The sequence below is a fragment of the Mustela nivalis genome (assembly GCF_964662115.1).
Source record: "Mustela nivalis genome assembly, chromosome: 1".
Classification (NCBI taxonomy): Eukaryota; Metazoa; Chordata; class Mammalia; order Carnivora; family Mustelidae; genus Mustela; species Mustela nivalis.
In genome coordinates, this window is record NC_139020.1 from 123,673,713 (window position 1) to 123,690,274 (window position 16,562).

Below are 16,562 nucleotides of genomic sequence, written 5' to 3' on the forward strand. Positions count from 1 at the left end.
GCCTGGCTCTATTCCAGGACCCTGACCTGAGCGGCAGTCAGATGCTTAACTAACTGAGCCACACCCAGGTGCGCCAAGCCTCAACCCTCTTAAGAGAATACCTAAGTGGTCATGAACAAAATAATGTTGGCTGAAATACAGACAACGTTAAAAAAGAGACTATAGGCCCAAACTGCAGTTGCTCATGCTAAGAACCACATCAACAAACCAAGAGTAAGACTCAATCCCTAACCTAACTGCAGTTTCAGTCTCTCCCAGAAATGTAACCTTTAACCAGTCAATCTGGAATTAACTGGTCAGCACCAATTAAAGTAATCCACTCAACAGACTCTTCCATTCTCCCTAAGAAGGTGACATTATCTGAAACAATCCACTCTTTGCTAGAAACTTCCTTTTCCTATAAAAGCCTTTAATTTTGTATAGCTCTCTGTAACCCCTTTTATCTGCTGAGATACTGTCCAATTTATGAATCATCAAATAAAGCCAATAAATCTTTAAATTTGCTCAGCTGAATTTTGCTTTTTAATAATAATAAAAGCCAATCTGATAATGTCTCAGACAGAAATGAGGTGCATGCTACTGGAAAGGTGATCCTTGTTATAAGATGGCAAGGCACTTGGCTGAACCATAGTCATGTCCTAGTGTTTTGTGGAAGCTCAGAACTTGTGAGGATGAAACTGGGTATCTGAGGCCATTTCTAAGCAAAGTGTTGAAACTGTGGCTTGGCTTCTCTTGAATGCTTATAGTAAACATGGAAAAAATACCTTAAAGATGGAAATGTTAATCAAAAAGAAGTTAATTTAAAAGGTAGGAAATTCTCAGTCTGCTGTAGTGCAAAGAAATGAGAAACACATTCAGAATCAACCACTAGGAGTGTAATAAGAGACAATGGATCCTTTCATAGAAAAGAGTAAGGGTGAACATGAGATTTAATCAGCCACCCCAGCAAGAAGCAGCCAATCTGAACTGGAAGGAGACAAGAAGGAATTAAGAAAGATTGTCAAGTTTTCTTGATTGAATAGGATGAAACCAGAAAGCTACTCCACTGCAAACACAAGATATTCTTCAAGACAAGGGAAGAGGGACCCAAAAGGTGACTCAGAGATCATTAAGCCCGTTTCCCCCATTTCAGAAGAGGAGGTCATCATGTAGCTTTCAACAGCCTGGATGACTCCCACTGCAAAGCTGTGGAGGGCAGGCCAACAGAGCCACTGGTGTATTATTCCACCCTAGAAATCACTGCCTCAGGCTGTGCCCAGAAAAGCAATGGAACAAAAATATTTAAATATTTAACATTTTTAAATGGTCACACACTTGAACAGATACTTCACCAAAGATGACAGAGGTTTATCCCACTATCTCCAAGCAGAGCATTCCTACGAAACCTTTCAGAAGCCAAAATAAGATGAAGTGAAGGTATCCCCTGCTTTCTGAAAGTTCAAGTCACACCACTTTGCTTTTTAAAGACCTACATTAGTACCTATTTTCACCAAACAAAAAAAAAATCTGAAGAGGATTTTCACTCCCCGCCACCCCCACCCCGCCCGGTAAAAAAAGTTCATTACCATACTAGCATAGGTCTTAAGTGGCATAATACGAACTTTTGGAAAGAGGGGATACTGCACAAGGATGATATACAAGCACATGTGAAGATCTTCAACATCATTAGTCATTAAAGAAATGCAAATTAAAACCACAAAACGATATCACAACACAGTGAATTAAATGGCTTCAAAAGATGAGAGGTAGTAAAAAAGTGGGGAAGGGAGGGAGGGGAAAGAGGTAAAGGGGGAGAGAGAGGAAACACAAACAGTACCAGGTACCAGTGCGGATGCAAAGCAATGGGGAACTCTAACACTGCTTGTGGAGATGCAAAACAATATAGCTACGGTTTTATATAGTTACTAAGGGTAACGTTTAACAGCTTCTTATAAAGTTTAACACACATTAACCATCTATGATCTCATTGAACCAGATTCAAAAGGCTATGTATGACATTCTGGACTACAAAGCATGAGGAGTGAAGATCTGTTCTGAATTTAGATTGTGGTAGTGATTACATAACTGTGTCAAATCTCAATCACACTCCCAAAAAGTGTCAATCTTACTGAATGTAAACTAAAATACATAGCAGAAAATATTCACTGCTCAGTCTTATAGTTTAAATGGACCTGTTTATACTCACATATGATTCTGTATCATCATGCAATAAATATTCACTAAGTTTTGCAGATCTTCAAATGTTGACATCTTATTATAAAAACACCAGTGCATTCATACAGCCTCTGGAAACTCTAGTGTGAAAATGGAAATGAATATCTCAGTATAATGGAAATAGTCTAGTCTTGTAGACTCCTTAAAAGGTATTTTAAGAATCTCTAGAGAACTGCTAACCTAAATATAGAAATAGTATCAGGTCAAACACCTAAAAACACATTCTTCCCCAACCAACTTTTACAAATCCATTCAGCATATCTATATATTAAATGACACTAAGTTTGTCGTATCATTTTACCAAACCATATTGTGTATGATATGTAAACTATGAGGAAAGATATAGTTTGCTGGGTGTATAGGCCATAATAAATATGACCATTTTGGGCAAGCCAGTTGTTACACTGGAAAAGGAAGGAACCAGCTAGTAATAGAAAAAAATTCTAAAGAGAAATCTCTCATGCTAAAACAAATGCAATTTTAGATTCTTTTATTGTTTAACACATAACCTGACAATTTCCTGTTTCTGATAAAAATCAGCAGAGTGACAATACCCAAGTGACTAACTCCGGAAGTTTGGTTGGGTTACAGATCTTTTGGTAAACAATGAAGGGGGGAAAATATCCCCAAATAACTAACTTCTATGTGCTGTAAGTAACTCAAAAAAGACAAGGCAATTCATAAGATTTTATTCTATTCAATGTTTTAAACCTTAGTATCTTGTAAGTAATTATAATTGTTAAACACTCTGAGAATGAAAAAAAATGGGTAAGAATCCCATCATGGGGAAAATAAAAAATTATAGACTAGTCTGAAATAAAGACTCCTTAAGAAATCAAGCCATTTTTGCAGGGCGCCTGGGTGGCTCAGTGGATTAAGCCTCTGCCCTGATCAGGTCATGATCCCAGGGTCATGGGATCGAGCCCCGCATCGGACTCCCTGCTCCGTGAGGAGCCTGCTTCCCCTCCCCCTCTCTCTGCCTACTTGTAATCTCTGTGTCAAATAAATAAATAAAATCTTAAAAAAAAAAAAAAATCAAGGGGCGCCTGGGTGGCTCAGTGGGTTAAAGCCTCTGCCTTTGGCTCAGGTCAGGATCAAGTCCCACATAAGGCTCTCTGCTCAGCAGGGAGCTGCTTCTCCATCTCTCTTTGCCTGCTTCTCTGCCTACGTGTGATCTCTGTCTGTCAAATAAATAAATAAAATCTTTTTTAAAAAAAATCAAGTTTTTGTTTTTGTTTTTTTTAAAGATTTTATTTATTTATTTGTCAGAGAGAGAACACGCACGAGAGCACGCACCCATAACAAGCAGAATGGCAGGCAGGCAGAGGCGGGGAGAGAAGGAGGCACCCCACTGAGCAAAAAGCCAGATGCAGAACTCCATCCCAGGACCCTGGGGATCATGACCCGAGCTGAAGGCAGTGGCTTAACCAACTGAGCCACCCAGGCATCCCAAGCCTTTTTTGTTTTTTTAAAGAATAGGTCAAATAAAACACCCCCTTATTCTATTTATTTTTAGAAATAGCCTTTGGAAAATCCAATATAAGCAAACACAAAATACAACACAGGCAAAAGTCCCGTGCATTATCAAAATTAATCATTTATTCATTTGACAAAATGTTTACTGAGTAGTTATAGACTAGGAGGACATACAGTGAAGGCCTGAAAGTAAAGAAAGACGTATCAAGCAAAACATGATCTCAAAAAATATCAACTGCAGTGGCCCCTGGGTGGCTAAGTTGGTTAAGTGGCTGGCTCTTGATATCAGCTCTGGTCATAATCTTAGCATCCTGGGTTTGAGCCCCTTACAGGGCTCCCTGCGCAGTGGGGAGTCTGCTTCAGGATTCTCTCTCCTTCTGCCCCTCCCCCCTAAAATAAATCTTCAAAAAATATCAACTGTAATTCTATTTCTCAACAACTTATTTAATTAATGCCCTACAATACATAAAGCATTACTCCCTATATGATTATTTCATCAGGTATCACAAAATTTTACTTATTACTCTGAATTACAATAATCTGTACCAAGATCACCTTAAGAACATTATCACCGTTCTAGGGGCGCCTGGGTGGCTCAGGTCAAAATTCAGGTTAAAATTCTGCCTTCGGCTCAGGTCATATCTCAGGGTCCTGGGACTGAGCCCGGCATCCGGATCTCTGCTTAGCAGGGAGCATGCTTCCCCTTCTCCCTCTGCTTGCCTCTCTGCCTACTTGTGATCTCTGTCAGTCAAATAAATAAAATCTTTAAAAAAAAGGAACATACTACCATTCTATAATCTGAAGAATATTACATTTTATATAATCTAAAGAAGCAGCCATATGTTATTACTAATGTAAAAAGAATATAATACTATTGCTAAAACTGCTAAATGATGAGCAATTATGGTATAAACCATCTGAAAAAAATAACATAATGAAGAATTCAATGTCATAATTAATACCACAACTGTAAACCACTAACTGATTTAATCCTTATTGTACTACTAGTCACCTAAACACGAATGGGTGGATGATTGACTGTACTCATTTTTTTTTCTTAAAGATTTTATTTATTTGAGAGTGAAAGCAAATTGAATGAGCAGGTAGAGTGGCAGAGAAAGAGGAAGAAGCAGACTCCCTGCTGAGCAGGGAGCTCAATGCAGGACTCAATCCCAGGGCCCTAGGATCATGATTTGAGCTGAAGGCAGACACTTAACCAACTGGGCCACCCAGGTGTCTCTGTGGTACATAATATGGTCTGAATTTTTTCCCCTACAAAATTCAGATGCTGACATCTATCCTCTAGTACCTCAGAACGTGACTCTGTCTTTAAGGAGGTAATTAAGTAAAATGAAGTCATCAGGGTAGGCCCTAACCCAGTACGATTAGTGTCTTTGTAAGAAAAGGTGATTAGAACACAGACACACTCTGTGGGAAGACCATATGAAGATCCTGGGAGAAGACAACCATCTATATTATGTCAAAGACAGAGGCCCTCAGAAGAAACCAACCTTGATGACAACTTGACCTTAGACTCCAGCAACCACAATTTTGAGACAATAAATTTCTGTTAAGCCACCCAGTCCATGATAGTTTGTCATGGCAGTCCTATCTAACTAATAGAATACAAATAAAATTTACCATCTGAACCATTTTTAGTGTCGAATTCAGCAGCATTAAGTACATTCACAATATTGTACAACCACAACCACTATCCATCTCATAAACTATTTTCATCTTGCAAAACTGAAACTCTATACACTTTAACTCCTAAATACAGCCAAGCTACCAATTAAAATTAAGTATAAGAGAAGAATAGTCATTTTTGGACAGGCAATCTCAAAAAATTTAATTCCAATTCATTTTGACTTAAGAAAAAACCAGAGGATATGTTCCAGCAAAACAAAAGAGTAAAACAAGACAAAAGAAGACAAAGGATCTAAGAAGCAGGAAAACCAATGAAGAAAAGCAAAAGGAATTTCCAGAATGCTAGCAAAAGTAAATTAAGATCTGAAGCAGTTTAGAATAAACAGTCCAACTTGGAGTAAGACTCCAGGGGAAAAAAAAATAAATAAAAAAACCTGATACAGTTAATCTGACAGGACTATGTGAAAAATTATATACAAATACAAATTTTATAGAAATGCTGGAGAGTTGTGGGAAGACTTAGCTATAAATTCAAAAACAATGAAAAAATTTTAAACGTGAACCACACAAATTTCTTGTAAATTTCAGAAAAAATAAATTCACAAGAAAGACAAGTTAACAGAAGGAGGTGGGTCAGCTATAAACTATATGTTTATATAGTCATAATGATAAAAATGCTGAATATGAATATACATTATCAAGACAATGATGCTAAGAAAGATTAAGAAAATAAATGCAGGACCTGTCCAGCTCAGTAGGCAGAGCATTTGACTCTCAATCCCGGGGTTGTGAGTTCAAGCCCACGTTGGGTGTAGAGCTTCCTTACTACACACACACAAACCTCCCTTTATCTTAACAGAAAATCAGTAGATGTCTAAAATTAATGGATCAGGAGATAATACTAACAATTATATGTTTTTTATATATTAAAGTAATACATGAACATAGTTTAAAATATCAAATAGTGCTATAAGGCCTATAACAAAAGTAACAGTCCTTTGTTCTCCTCCCTCTTTTCCCTCCTGCTTGTCTCAAGAAGTAATCACTTTCAACTTTTTAAGCTGTTGCTGCTGATACAGCTCAAAAAGTTTAGTGATTACTTCTTGAGGCAAGGGGGTAGAAAAAGGAAAGCAAAGAACTGCTCTTTTTTGTTATTAGGCCTTTTAGCACTATTTGAAACTTTAATCGAATTTCAAGTATTACTTTGGTAATTCAAAAAATTAATTTGGAAAATCTCACTCATCCCTTGAAAATCAAAACTAAGTCAATCAAAATGTTAAAATAGCTAGCTGACTTTTAAGCTATACCAGTATCCATTTTCCCTTCTTTTCATAATAGTACCTCAACTTTCTCTTCAGAAACTATCCCCTTCATCCCCAATCCTAATTCTATTTTGACATTCTTGAGGTGGAGTTCCAAGAATTCAGGAGTAGTATATGCAATTCACACATGGCCAATAATATTAAATTCCCTTAATTCTTGTGACTAGCGACGAATGGGCTTAAAACTCAAGTGGTTCATTCAGAAAGACTCCTGGGATGCATACAGGGGTTATTGGAAAGGTACTTACTCTTTCCCCAAAAGACTTAAACCTGAGAGCTAAGTAAATGGCACCATATAGAACATGAACGGTGAGAGGGCCACAGAGATGGGAGTCCATTTTTTCAGCCTCCAAATCTAATTTTCGTCAACCCAGAACCTATCTCGGGATATTTCATTTCATAAACTAAAATTACTTTTCTGTTAAAACAAACAAATAGGGTCAATATATGATAACAGGCACCTGAACAGATAGTATCAAATTTATTTTTTTGAAGTTTATTTAAGTAATCTCTATACCCAACATGGGGCCCCAACTCAAATCCAAAGAGTTGCAAGCTCTTCCAACTCAGTCAGCCAGACACCCCTAGAGTAACAAATTTAAAAGAAAAAAGAGGGAGGAGTCAAGATGGCGGAGAAGTAGCAGGCTGAGACTACTTCAGCTAGCCGGAGATCAGCTAGATAGCTTATCTAAAGATTGCAAACACCTGAAAATCCATCGGCAGATCGAAGAGAAGAAGAACAGCAATTCTGGAAACAGAAAAACAACCACTTTCTGAAAGTGTCTCTCACAGTACCTCACATCTACTTTGTGTTCAATAAATATTTGCTGAATGAATGTAAAAAAAAAAAAAAAAAAGAAAACTCTAAAAGAAAGACTTCACATATAAGAAAAATGTGAAAACAATGATAAAAAAATGATGGATATTGAGGAAACCCAAATACTAGCAAGTAAAGATATTTCCAAATTTAACAACTGTGTGAATGTGGTTAAACTCTGGAACAGGTTTAATGTAGCCTAACTGAACACTATGTGGAGCTTATAAACAACAAAATTGATTTTACCAAGCTTTCAACTTATTTATTATTTATCTTTGGGCCCTACTGTGTACGAGGCAGAGTATGAGCTAACCAGCTTACAAAGCTGTATCTGTCCTGACAGAGCTTACAGGCTAGTGGGAAAAGTTCTATTTCTTGCTAATACAACTTCATCTGTAATGCTGACTTCAACTTATTCTGCTCCCATCAGCATGCCAACTGCATCTGTAAACTAGATCCAATATACTGCTACTTTTTATATATGTTTAGCTACCTCTGATTGAGCCAATAAAATCACCCATTTTTTTACTTTATAAACTCTTAGTTCCCAGAATCCACCTATTTTAAATTGTAATATAAAAACAAATGTCCTGTCTTGAACTCCAAAGGCCTAAAGAACAAATAATATAATGGTCCTAAGGCAAGGTAGGCACCAGGTATAAAAAGGACAAGTCCAGAGAGGCAGCACAACTTTATACCCATTAGTTCTAAGACAAAGGCTGGACTTTCTGGTTTTATTCTCCTTACAGGGTAATGCCAAAAAAGGGAACCACTAATATTCGGAGGACATCTTGTATACTTCATGTGTCATCCATTTAAGTTCTGGGAAATACAAATTATCCTCCTGACACATGGAGGGTTTTATTCAGCCTAGACAGCCTCTAACCCCTAAGTGCTGGGGGTAAATACCCTCATAAATAAACATGTCCTTTACTTAAGGAGAATGCAGCTCAACTAGGTAACTGTACTCTCAAAACCGAAATGGAAGTCAGAAACTAGAGAAAAAGGTCATGACAGTAAAAGCAGATTTGGGTTAATTTCTGTCTTTGCTACTATTAACCTCCAAATTGTTTCCATTATTTGGCTGTGTGAGCTGTAAAAGCAAAGGAATGAGAGTTATGTCTAGATTGTCTAACTCGCCAGCCAAGCTGAGAACCCCCAAGAGGCTGTGGATGAAAACAGCTTTAAAAGCACATAGGAGGGCGCCTGGCTGGCTCAGTAGGTTGGGCCTCTGCCTTCAGCTCAGGTCATGATCCCAGGGATTGAGGCCCACATCAGGCTCTCCCCTCAGCAGGGAGCCTGCTTCCCCCTCTCTCTCTGCCTGCCTCTCTGCCTACTTATGATCTCTCTCTCTGTCAAATAAATAAATAAAATCTTAAAAAAAAAAAAAAAAGGGCACAGAGAGATCTGATTGAAGGGGAAAAAAAAAAAAGAAAAGAGTATAGGAACCAATCCTGGCCCAAAGATAGAGCACCCCACACTGTTCTCACAAAAAGTGAAGTAATGCTTCACAGGTACTTGCCAACTGCCAGATTACCATACACCGAGGGCTAGGTCTTGAGGGATAATTCTCTTCCACCATCATCACTCCATCTAGCTTCCTCAGGCTATCCTTAATTTGCAGGGCTAGGAGGTATCTCCTGTAACTATCTGACATTTTAAACCATCTTCAAATATTACTCTGATAAATAAAGAACTTGCAAGTGCAGGGTCTGCATCTAAGAATGACAACCTCCTTCAATTTTGTACCCTAGGCAACTTGCTGTCTCACTCTAGTCCCAGCCCTGCTTCACTGTTCCAATAGATAAAATATGCTTAACAAACTGGGATTGCCATTAAACTGCCTTGCTATTAACTCTGAGTCAGGGAATGTCATATTAACTAAAACTCTATTTTCTTATTTATAAAATGAGAGAACTGAATCAGATTATATCAAGAAAGTCTCTTGATTTACATCAAAACTACAATCAATATTAAAAATATCTCCTCAAATTATCTGGACTAAATAAAACCAGATTTGTACTGTGTTTTCTGATTTTTTTCATCATCTTAATCCTTTGCTGTTCCAGTTGTTACTCTTTAATAGACTCTAATTACTGTATCTCTTAAAAGTGTTGCTCCAAGTTGTACATATTTCCAAAAGAAAACACAAAGCATAGGAGACAGTGGAACAATCATTTCCCTATGCCATACAGTATAAATAAGGCTTAGATTATATCATTACTCAGCAACCATATTCTCCTAACATATATATGCTAAACTTGTGGTAACCTGAACTCAGACATATTTAATATGCAATTAATCATAACACTGGAGTTATTTTTCACCTTAACTGCTATGCTTAAATCTATTTCCCCCTCTTACCCTCCATGTTATTGACTTCCTGTTACCTTTTGGCTTATTTATGCATGCAATAGGACCCACGGGAGTTACCAGGAACCAGTACACTATTATTTAAAATTCCTACGTATGAAAATTCTTTCTGAAGTACGGTACTTATCCATCTCACAGGCACCTCACACTTAACTACATTTCCCTTAGGAGTTTCTGCTTCTGTATTCTATAATTTAGAAAACACTATTACCATTAATTAATACAGTTATCTGGATTAATGAACGTCTACTCAGTCAATCCCATCATTTCAAGTCATGTCCTTTTCACCTCCTTCATAGGACTCAAATGAATCCATGTATCTCCATTCTCACTACCACTGCCTTAGTAGTAGTAACGAAAGCAACTGCCTCTTAAGGGGTCTCTCCATTTCCAGTCTCACACTCTTCCAGTCTTCCAGTTGGAAGCATTTAGTTTTCTTCTTAGGGAGAAAAAAAAAAAAAAAGGATCAGAAACAAGAATCCCTCCTTCAAGTATTTGCTATCTAAACTTGAAAACGAAGTAAAAGGTCTCAAACGTATTTGCTTTGAGGTTTAATCTGGAAAATAATGGGAAAAGGATTAAGAAGTCTTCAAAACTATAATGAATCTTTCGTAAAGTTATGAGATTCTGGGAAATGGTGGAGTAGGAAGCACTAAGAATCTGTCTCTTCACCTAGACAACAACTGTACTTGCAGAATCTGTCTGACTGAACTATTTCAGAACTCTGGAGTCTACTCCAAGGCTTGAAACTTCCAGAGAAGTCTTGGACTATAAATTTTAGTTAATTTCAGCTCTTAACTCAGCAAGGGCTACACATCTTCCACTCCCCAGGCACATGCCAGGTAGCTGTACATTAGTTTGAAGAGTGGCTTGCAGGAGTTAAGGTGAGAGTAAGAATCCTGTCATGAAAATATCAGGGATCTATGTGCTGACAGCTGCATGATGCATCTGATCACTGAGGTGCTGACAAAGCGGCAGTCACTGATGTGTACACACACACACACATTATGTAAGCCCCTATCCCTCAGGCTGAGGGAAACCTAAAGAGCTGGTGTCTTTTTTAAATTTCTCCTTCAGGAGCTAGATAATAAAGGACTAGTAATAAGGGGATTAAGAAAATCAACACAACACATATCCAGAAAAAGGCACAAGCTCAATGAAGAGCTGAGGAAAGCTTATACCTCAAAGTGATTCCTGGCAAAGAGACAGCCAAGACAATAAAAACAAAAACCCAGCAAAACCTGGGGCAGAAGGACAATCTGATTTTCAGATTTATCGTATTATTAGATTCAAGTATGCAGTTTTCAAAACCAAAGACAGAGGGCGCCTGGGTGGCTCAGTGGGTTAAGCCGCTGCCTTCGGATCAGGTCATGATCTCAGGGTCCTGGGATAGAGCCCCGCATCCGGCTATCTGCTCAGCAGGGAGCCTGTTTCCTCCTCTCTCTCTCTCTGCCTGCCTCTCTGCCTACTTGTGATCTCTCTCTGTCAAATAAATAAATAAAGTCTTTAAAAAAAAAAAAAAAAAACCAAAGACAGAAACAAAGACACACACACACACACACACACACACACACACACACACACACACGGATTACAAAGAAACAGGACTGTGTGGCCCATTCAAAGGGAAAAACCAACAGTAACCATCCTGGAGAAAGAAGAGCTAACAAACCCACTAAACAAAGACTTTAAAACAAACATATTAAAGATACTCAAATAACTAAAGAAAGATGTGGAGAAAGTAAAGAAAATGATGTATGAACAGAATAGTAGTATCTGCAGAAATAGAAAACCTAAAAAATTCTCCAGCTGAAAGGTACAATGACAAAAATGAAAAATTCATCAGAGGGATTTAAAGGCAGATTTGAACAGGTGAAAGAGGGAATCAGCATGGAGACAGGGCAACTGAAATTATCGAGCCTGAAGAACACAAAGAAAATGACTTAAAAAAAGTAAACAGAGAATAGGAACTGTGGGATGCTAAGAAAAGAACCAGCAGATGCCTTGTGGGAGTCTGAGAAGGAAAAGAGGGAGACTAAAGGGCCAAAGAGATTATTTGAAGAAACATGGCTAAATCCCAAATCTGATGAAGTACAGGCATTTAAACATCCAAGAAGCTAGGGGCACCTGGTTGGCAAGGTCAGTGGAGCATGGGACTCTAGATCTCTGGCTGTGAGCTTGAGTTTTATTTAAAAAAAAAAAAATCAAAGAAGCTCAACAAACTCCAAGCAGGATAAGCTCAGAAATCTATACTGAGATAAACTATAAATGAAAACACAGAAAGACAAAGAGAATCCTGAAAGCAACAAGAGTAAAGTGAATCATTACACACAAGGGATCCTCAATAAGATCACCAAGAAATTTCTCATTAGAAATTAGAGGATAGGGACACCTAGGTGGGTCAGTTGTTAAGTGTCTGCCTTCAGCTCAGGTCATGATCCCAGGGTCCTGGGATCAAGTGGGAAGCCTGCTTCTCCCTCTCTCACTCTCCCTGCTTGTGTTCCCTCTCGCTGTGTCTCTCTCTGTCAAATAAGTAAATAAAATCTTAAAAAAAAAAAAAAAGAAAGAAAGAAAGAAAGAAGAGAAATTGGAGGACAGAAGACAGTCCAGTGGACCCTAGAACAACTCAGGGATTGGGGCCCTGACCCCTACACAGTCAAAAGCCCATGTACAACTTCTGACACCCCCAAAACTTAACAACTAACAGTTTACGCCTGATCAGAAGCCTATCAGTAACATAAACAGTTGATTAACACATAGTTTGTATATTACATACCATATTCTTAAAATAAACTAAACTAGATGAAAGAAAATGTTATTTTAAAAAATCATAAGGGAGGGCAAGGCGCCTAGGGGCCTGAGTCTTGATTTTGTCTTAGGTCATGATCTCAGGCTTGTGAGTTGGAACTCTTGTGCCAGGCTCCACACCAGCTTATGATTCTCTCTCTCCCTCTTCCTCTGCTCTTCCCCCACTCTCTCTTTCTTAAATAAATAAATATAAAATAAGGAAGAGAAAATACATTTACAGTACTGTACTATAAAAATATCTGCATATAAGCTGACCCACATAATTCAAAACTATGTTGTTCAAGGTCACCTATAGGTTGACATATTCAAAATACTGGAAGAAAACAGTCACCTAAAACCCAATTTTCAATAAAACTGGACTTCAAAAGTGAGGGAAGAAATTAAGACATTCCCAGACAAGCAGAGGAAGTTTGTTACTACCAGACCTGCACTGCAAAATATGTAAAGGAAGTACTTCCTGAGTTGAAATGAAAGGATACTAGACAATACTTCAAAATCATATTAAGAAATAAAGATCTCAATAAAGGTAAACACATGAGCATAAAAGATGGAATTACCGAAAATTCAGTTTGTAACTTCGTTTTTTTGTTCTCTATATGACTTAAAACACTAATAAACAACTTTTAAAAACACTTATTAGTCTAAAATGACTATTATTGTACACACTTTGCTTTCTATACAATGTAAGAGACTAATGTATTAAAAATAGCAATAACTGGGTGGCCTGTGTAGCCTTGATGGCTCAGGTGATTGAGCAATCTGACTCTTAATTTTGGCTCAGGTCATGATCTCAGGACTCTGAGATCAAGCCCTGCAACAGGCTTCACACTAGGCACAGAGTCTATTTGTCCCTCTCCCTCTGCTCACCCCCAACCCACTTGCACATACACACACTCACTCTCAAATCAGTAAACAAATAAATAAAGTCTTTTAAAAAACCACACAATTACTAGTCTATATGTTTGGACAAACGAGTATTTAAAAATGTATTTCTGTAACATCAATAACTGAAAGAGGGTAAGACTGGAGCTGTAGAGGAGCAAAGTTTTTCTGTTATCTAATTTAAGCTGGTGGTACACACCTGGGGTAGGGAGAAGTCTGTCTGGAATTTAGGGTGTTTCCATGCTTGGAACTACAACGAACAGGAAATTGCAGCAATCATGGCCCAAAAAGGGCAAGGGAACTAAGGGCTCAAATCCCTTAAAAATGAAAGTCTAGAAGTCACAAGCAACCTAAAGCAGCTGCACTGCTGGCCTAGCATAAGGGAAATCTAGAATGGTTGGTGAAAGAAAGAAATGAGTCTTTATTACTGCTTCAAATCAGTTGCAGCAGCAGGTAGCACTAGCATGCACCACTAACCCTTCTTATTTCTGTGGAAGAGCCGGCAGTGACTCAATGATGGATTACTGTGGGGTCCAAGCAGATCTGAGCAGATTAAGAAGTAGATTTGTAGTAATTTGCTAAACAGCAGTAGGAGACTAATACAGCTAGAATCAAAGGCAAGGCCAACAGCAAGAGGTAGATTCTATCAGAAATCTCTTATACTCCATTCTCATGCTGTCCATCTGTCCTTTGATGCTAGCTTTAACAGTAGTTTCCTACTGCTGGGTAACAAATTGACACATATTTAGAGGCTTAGAACAACACAAATCTGTTATCTTAAAGTTCTAGAGATAAGAATTTCAAAACACATTTTATAGAACTAAAATCAAAGCCTGCATTCTTTTGGGAGCTCCAGAGGAAAATCCATTCCTTATCATTCCAACCTCTAGAGGCTGCTCCTATCCCTTGGCCCCTGCCGTATCAAGACCTCTGCTTCCATTATCATATCTCTTTCTTGGACTGACATTCTTGCCTACCTCTTATAAAATAAAGTTCTTTATGATTACAAGGGGAACCACTCAGAGAACCCAGGAAAATCTTACTATCTACAAAATCCCTTTTGTGATGCAAGGTAACATACTAACAGGTTCAGAGGATTAGGATCTTTGAGACATCATTATTCTGAGCATCACACTTGTCATAAGCTAAAGCTAATGCTTCTGGTCAAGTTTCAACTACCCCACCCCCACAGAATTCACTGTGATTCATTTGCTTTCTGCCCTGTGCTTTTTTGAAGCCACAAAGTAAGACACCATGGGGAACCAACCCACTTGTCTGGCTCTTGTGTGGAGTCCTAAGTGGTAAAGGGAAGGCGAAAGAATCTATGCACCACTAACACAACTGTGAAGTGATGGAGAACAAGAGCAGTAATAGTTTCTCCTGTCCATCCATAAGTAGACAACTGGAAGAGCATCTAGATCCTCAGGAGTTCCCACTAGGATTGAGCCTTAGTTGCCACAGCAGTGAGTAACTCAGTAATACACATTCTTGTACTGGCTTTTCTTTTTTTCCTGTTTCATTTATTCTGGTCCCAATTCTTGTTCCCTTGGATCACCTGCCAAATAAATTACCTGCACACAACTCCTTGCTTTTAGACTAATGTAGGGTAGATGATGGGGAGGAGACCTAGTTAACCACAGGAAAAGTGTTTTACACACATAAATGGGGAACACGATGATTTAATAAAATGAAAGCTATATTCATAGTATGGTATCTAGTGTTGACAATGTCACTCTATTTGAGGAAGAGAGGGGTCAAATCTCTTCCTCAAATTTTATTTATCAACTGAAAAATGAATGGTTTAACTTCCATGATTCTAGTTCCTTCCATCTCGAATCTCTTATGATAGAATGAACACCATTAAGAACTGGTAAAAGGACAGAAGAAAGAGTTGTGAGATTATCACCAAAGAGGCCAGCCAAGGAAATTTTGAAATAAGCCAGTCAGAAGCTAATGTGGTCTGGATTTCAAAAGCAATAGAGAAACCGGAACCCTCATACACTGCTGGTTGAATGTAAAATGATAGAGCCACTTTGGAAAACAATTCAGCAGTTCCTCAAAGTTTAAACGTAAGTTACCCCATAGCCCAGGCATTCCACTCCTAGTTATACAACTAAGATACATGAAAACATATTTTTACATAAAAATTTATACAATGAAGTTGAACCCTTACACTACATACAAAAATAACTTAAAATGCATCAAAGACTGAAATAAGCTGCAAGCATAAAACAGAAGAGAATAAGGCAAAAGCATGAGAACATTGGATGTGGCAATAATTTCTTGGATCTGACCACAAAAGCACAGGCAATAAAAGAAAAAAACAGATAAACTAGACATCTTCAAAATTAAACTCTTTTCTGCTTCAAAAGACACTATTGTAGAATGGGAAATAATATTTGCAAGTCATATATCTGATGGGGGATTGATATCCAGAATATATAAAGAACTCTGACAACTCAATAAAAACAAGATTACACAAATGACCAGTAAACACAAATAAGGTGTTCAACATCACTAATCATATTTAGGAAATGCAAATCAAAACCACAATGAGATAACACCTCATACACATTAGGACAATTATTATCAAAACAAAGTAAGTATTAGAGGACCTAAGGAAATCAGAACCCTTGTGTACTGGTGGTAGGAATGTAAAATGGTGCAGCCACTGTGGAAAACAGTTTAGCCTTTCCCCCCAAAATCAAAACAGAATTATCATATGATCTAGCAAAAAAAAAAAAAAGGCAGGGTCTTGAGTAGGTATTTATACATGCATATTCAGAACACCATTATTCACAACAGCAAAAAAGCAGAAGCAACCAACTGTCCACCAACAGATGTATGGGTAAATAAAATGTATATATATACAATCAGCAGGATATTACCAGCCTTAAAAAAGAAGGAAATTTTGACTACATGTTACAATATATGTATATCTGTGAAGACATCACATTAAGTTAAATAAGCCAATTAAAAAGGGACAAATATTGTATGATTCTATTTATGTAAGGTTCCTAGAG

At 37.8% G+C, this 16,562-nt stretch overlaps 1 protein-coding gene across 5 annotated transcripts in view; it reads right to left on the reverse strand.

The window, feature by feature from the left end:
* NCK1 (NCK adaptor protein 1) overlaps positions 1–16,562 on the reverse strand; it is an 82,660-nt gene that overhangs the window by 43,686 nt on the left and 22,412 nt on the right. The window contains exon 2 of one of the 5 annotated variants that reach the window (XM_082690954.1): positions 2,186–2,294. The exons of the other annotated variants lie outside the window; for them this stretch is intronic. The gene's annotated coding sequence lies outside the window, so the exon portion shown is untranslated. The remainder of the gene's footprint in view (positions 1–2,185; positions 2,295–16,562) is intronic. 5 annotated transcript variants of the gene reach the window in all.